The following is a 6,168-nucleotide window of genomic DNA, read 5'->3' on the forward strand; positions in this document are numbered from 1 at the left end:
CTGGCGCCGAAAAGCAAATAACGACGGCGCCAGGCGGACCTCTCTGGGGAGCGTGTTCCATAAGTTGGGCGCCACCGCAGAGAAAGCCCTCCTCCGAGTAGCCACCCTCCTAATTTCCTTCCCGGAGGGTTCCCGGAGAAGGGCCTCTCCCACTGATCTCAAGGGGCGGCTGGGCATATATGGACGTAAGCGCTCCTTCAGGTAACCAGGACCCAAGCCGTTTAGGGCTTTATAGGTCATTACCAACACCTTGAATTGGGCCCGGACTTCAATGGGAAGCCAGTGAAGCTGACGGAGAACTGGAGTCATGTGACCATAACGCCCAGTCCCCGTCAGCAGCCTGGCAGCTCTATTTTGAACCAACTGAAGTATCCGGACCGTCTTCAAGGGTAGCCCCACGTAGAGCGCGTTACAGAAGTCAAGGCGGGAAGTCACCAGTGCATGTGTCACTGTCGCCAGGCAGTCGTTCTCCAGGTAGGGGCGCAGCTGATGAATCAGCCGAAGCTGGAGGAAAGCGCTCCTCGCCACTGCTGTTACCTGAGCTTCTAGTGAGAGCTCCGGGTCGAGGAGCACTCCCAAGCTGCGGACCTTGTCCCTAGGAGGGAGTGCAACCCCGTTCAGGGCAAGGGTCACTTCACCCTCTCCAAAGCCTGATCCGCCAACCAACAGGACCTCCGTCTTGTCTGGATTGAGCTTCAGTTTATTGGCCCTCATCCAGCCCATTACCTCGGCCAGGCACCGGTTCAGTACAGCCACTGCCTCACCTGGATTGGTGAGAAGCACTTGCCCTGTTGCCTCCAAATCTCTAGCTTTCTTTGAGAGTTTGAAATTACTTGTCCTTGGATGTAATTTACAGTACCCTGTGTTTTCCTATTGCTGGCCCTATCTGGCCCTCTCACAGCCTTGGCACCTAGCTCTCCTTGAATCACTACCTGGTCTGAGCCAACCTTTGTCTGACCCACTTGTTAACCCTTTCCCTGCTGAGAGGGGCCCTGGATGCCTTTTGTTAAAACAACAACAGCCATTTTGCAAGGCTGTCAGAAACAACACTACTTCCTATCCTAAAGATCTTTTTTGGAGCAGGAGCAGACAATAAGCTGTGCAGTGGCACAGGAAGGTGTAGCACTGCTCAGCTGATTCCCCTGCTGCCCCCTCCCACCTCACACACACCCCTACCCCTAGTTGGGGGCAGTGCCACTCAGCTGATTCCTCTACTTGCACCTCTTTCTCACTCTTGCCTGAGAGGCATCCCTAACCCAGAAGAAAAAGGAGACACCTCTCTCTGAAATGGGAGCAAGAAAAGGAGGCAACTGTTGTCTCCTCATTACTGCTGCTTGCAAGAAAAGCTCTCAAGTATGGACTTGTTTGGGATGCCTCTCTCTCAAATGGGAACAAGAAAGGTGCCAAACAGGTGATCAGCTAAGTGGCATTGCCCCCACATTGGCACCACCACCTAACTGCTTTTCCCCTTCCCACCTGTGAGCTTGAGGGGCTTCTCTCAGGTGCAGGTGTGTGGAGCAGCAAGGATGCCGCTGCTTCCCACGGCATTACCCAGTGGATCCCCCACCTTTGTCTGAGTATAGATCAGGTCCCCCCTTCTGCTCCAGCAGTTTTCTCTGGAACAGGAGGCGAGGGTGCACTGTCTTCTCTGCTGCCCTTCAGGGCATGAGTTCTGTTTGTGCAGCTGGGACTGCTTGCCAGGCATGGCAAACTAAATTCAGCTCACAACAGCCATTGTCAAAGGGAGCAAATGCATCCTCCTCACAGTATCTCTTGGGATACTGGCTAGAGCAGTGAGAAGGAAGGAGATGCTGGGAGGATTTACCACCATGAGCCTGATCATCTGTCAGGTATAGCAATGTAAAAAAACTGTGAACCTTGATAACCGGGTTATTTGATGTGACATGTGAACCCAGCCTCTGTCTTTAATACCACCAATCAGCTACAGAGCAGAATTGTCATAATGAACTGAGAAATCTAGTTGCATGTCACCTCCAGCAGATGGTGCAGTTAAAAAATTTCAGGTCTTCTACAAAATAAAAAAAGCTCTAAAGTGTACTTTTAAAAAACAATTTGAAGATTGGCTGCTGCCCTTGCCATGGTAATTAGACTGCCAAAGGAGAAGAGTGAACAATGCCGATGTGTAAAAGTGGATGTAGATATCACGTGAAATAAATCTGAACGCAATAATTTTATTTATTTGTTCGTATGAAATGTGTTATAAACATATGAAACATATACCAATCATTGCATCAAATCTATGTTTATACTGAACTAAATGTGCATATGGAAAATTCAATAAACAATTTGTGTAATTAAAGACATGCTTGAGTTATTTACACTATAGGCAGCTTTTGGAGTCTGCCTGCTCTCCTTCTGGCATGCTTTTGGCATGTGGAATAAAGATGCAAGGTATTATCTTATGGCAGAAAAGCAGTTTTAATCAGATGCCTTTGTGTCTGTTTTGCATTTATTTATATATACAGCCCAATAGCCAAGGCTCTCTGCACTGTTAACGCAAGTTTAAAACACTCAAACAACAAAGGCTTAATATAAGACAATAAAAACCACAGCAATTGCAAACTGAATCAGCACAAAGGTATAGCAATGGTACAGGATAAAATGCAATCTTAACACTAACATTAGAAAGTTAACTTCTAAAATACTGGAAAAACAAAAAGGTTTTCATCAGGCTCCCAGAAGAATACAGATTAGGTGCCAGGTGCACCTCTACAGCTGGGATGCCACAACTGAAAGACCTTTCTCCTGACATGACCTGCCCCACTTCTGTTGGAGGGTATTCCTGGAGAAGAACGCCCAAAGATGACCTCAGGGTCCAGGTAGGTACATTTGGGACAAGGCATTCCTTTAGAAAACCTGGCCTCAAGCCAGACTTTGAATGTTAGTACTAGCACTTTTGAATCAGGTATGGACATCTATATTTCTATGAATTTCTATGAACACTTCCCCTACTCCCATTCATTCCCAGAAGCTGGAGAGCCTGAAGATAGCTCGCTCTGTGTTCCAGTTATGCCAGTATAATTGAACAGTTTACAAAACCCGTAAATAAATACATTGCAGTAAGAAAGTTTTAGCTTGTTCATACTTAGAGGAAGCAATGTTAATTTGCCACTATTGCAGAGCAGTGGAGATGTGGGGGGAATGAGTTCTTGAGTGGCAGAAGCTGCTGCTTCTCAGAGCCATTTAAAACAAACAAGTGAAGTTTGACATTTCACGCCCAGTCCCACTACACTGTTTTGAATGTTGATAGCCAGGATTTAGAAATTTTATAAATAATTTGTTAAAAACTGTTTTTTTAAACAAAAGTTCTTGCTTTAAAATGAACAGTAATATCTCTGAACATTTCATTCTGGAAATATAACTAATGAAGTACCACAGATTCTGAAAGCATTCTGCTCATATACTTCTGGTGAAGTAGAAAAGTAGTTCATATTAAGCCAAAATATGATAGAATATGGCAGCGGAAAAATTCATACAAACACACACCTCATTAATTGTATAAACATTGTAGGAGTTTTAGTGACCGAGTTGCCTGTTAGTACAGGTTAAGTATGGGTTGTTGTTGAATCTTAGGTTGCTGTTAAATGTGAACCCTGCACGATGTCTTGATTATGGATTGTTAAGTACAGACAACTCACAGTTTACAATATAACAACTTTTTTAGTATTTTGCAGCAAAAACCAAGAAAGAATTTTGCCCCTTATTACTTATGTATTTATTAAAATATTTATATGCTACATTTCAGGATATCAATCCTATTAAGGAGGCTTAGAAGTAGAACAATAAACATAATCATATTTTTAAATCATTGGGATCGTTCTCTCATTGACCATCATTCGGTTCTGATTTGCCAATAATTATTTTATATAATCAGTATATAGTATATTGTATTGCTTTATGGCTTGTGCTTGAAATTTTACAGATTGTATCCTGCCCTGAGATTCATTGAAATGAGAGAGGTGGACACAAATAAATTAAGTAGTACCTTCCTCCATGGATATTTCTAATGGAACTTCTCTATTTTCAAAGTTAAATGTTCAAGTTTTCTCCTACCAAATTCTTCAGAGTTATCATACATTAAGGAACCATATTTATAGCAGCTACAGCCATATCATTTGTGGAATGCTATTTATAATTCTCATTAAGGAAAATTGAATTACTCTAGGACATTACTGATTTTCCTTTTATCAGACAAATGAACATTAAGGAACTTCTAAAGTGAAAGACATCTGAGTCAGGAAACAAGACAGGGCTCTTGAGGGATTCCAAGTCTAATTACTGGAATGGAAAAGTACAGGTAAGCAAACAAATTCTGCAGTCCTAAACACAATCTTTTGGGTAAGCATCAGTTGTATCCTCCTGAAAGTATTGAATAATTGCATTTAGAATTTAAATATAAGTTACTTGAGAATCTTTTCCTGGAGAAAGAAATAATCCTGTCATAGCATTTAACTATTGTGCTCTAGAACTTCAACCCCCATTGCAAGTGTACAAGAGGCAAACTAGGCCAGCCTAAGCACAGAGAAGTATTTGCTTCAGGCAGCTGATTCTGAGTATCAAAAAAGGGCAGCAAACTGTTAAGTGATTTGTTATTGTTGTATATTTAAGGTGTGGGAGATGCACTACGGGATGCTTCATAGAATCACAGAATCAAAGAATAGTAGAGTTGGAAGGGACCAAGAAGGCCATTGGGGCCAACCTGTTTCAGTACACCATTTATACCATCCCACTCAAATGACTTCCACTTTCTTTTTGAAAGTGTCTAGTGTGGGAGAGCCCACAACCTCTCTAAGCATCTGGTTCCACTGTCTTATTTCTCTGACACTTAGAAAAATTTCCCTGATATCTAGCCTGAATCTGGTTTGTAACAACTTGAGGTGATTATTCTGTGTCCTATGCTCTGATTTGAGTGAGAAGAGATCTTCCCTTCCTCTTTCTTGCAGCCTTTTAGGTAGAGTGATATCACATCCCCCTTCATTCTTCTCAGCGCTGAATATTCCCAGTTCTCTCAGTCTTTCCTCATAGAGCAATGTATCCAAATGATGGATCATTTTCTTGCCCTCATCTGAACACTTTCCCATTTTTCTTCATCTTTCTTCTGCCTAGAAGTGGACACAATATTCTAGATTAAGTCTGACTAGTGAAGAGTATAGGGCATCTATTACTTCTCATGATTTCTATTAATGAATCCTGAAATAGCATTTGCCCTTTTTATAGCTACATTGCATTGTTGGCTCATATTTAGCCTTCTGTCCACAAAAACTCCAAGGTCTTTTTCTTTTTCAGTCTGTTGAGCCATGTATTCCCCATCTTGTATCAATGCATCTGGTTTCTTTTTCCTAGGTAGGGAACTTGGCAATTGTCCCTACTGAATCAAATTCTGTTGATTTCAGCCCAGCATTCAGGCTTATCTAGGTCACCCTGGATCTTCTTTCTGTCTTCCAGGATGTTTGCTATTCCACTCAGTTTTGTATCATCTGCAAATCTGATTATTGTGCCCTGTACTTCCTCATCTAGATCATTAATAAAGATATTGAAAAGTACTGGCCCTAGGACTGAACCTTGTGGCACCCCACTAGTTCCCTTCATCCAGCTAGAGAATATGGCATTGATGAACGCTCTTTAATAGCCAATTTTGGATCCACCTAATAGTTGTTCTATCAATTCCACTTTCTGCTAGTTGGTTTATCAGGATGTCACCCCCCGTCCCCACCGCTGCTTACTTTCTCCTGCAAGGACCAAAGGTGGTTTACAAAGTTTTTCTCCACTTCTTTTTATCCTTACAACAACCCTGTGAGGTAGGTTAGGCTGAGAGAATGTGAAACTAGCATTCACACGCCACACAACTATTCGTTGTTCGTTATTAATGTTCTATATATTCCAGGAAGTGTTTCTGGTATTGAAAGAAGCTCTTCTGAGACCCAACCCATTTTCACTGTATTCAGCACTAGCTAATCAGCCCTTTTTTAAAAAAGTGTGTAGGTGATAAATGCTTTGTTTATCCTCCAGCCTATTTTAGCTTTCACCATATCTCATGCACGGCACCTGATATTCCCGCTAGGGTTTTCGGGAGATGTAGTTCCTCATTACTAGCAGTGAGAACTACAAGCTCCGACGCAATATGCGGCATATGCGCATGCGCGGCGA

Source organism: Varanus komodoensis, unplaced genomic scaffold, assembly GCF_004798865.1.
Source record: "Varanus komodoensis strain SLA01 unplaced genomic scaffold, ASM479886v1 scaffold4, whole genome shotgun sequence".
In the NCBI taxonomy this organism is placed as follows: domain Eukaryota; kingdom Metazoa; phylum Chordata; class Lepidosauria; order Squamata; family Varanidae; genus Varanus; species Varanus komodoensis.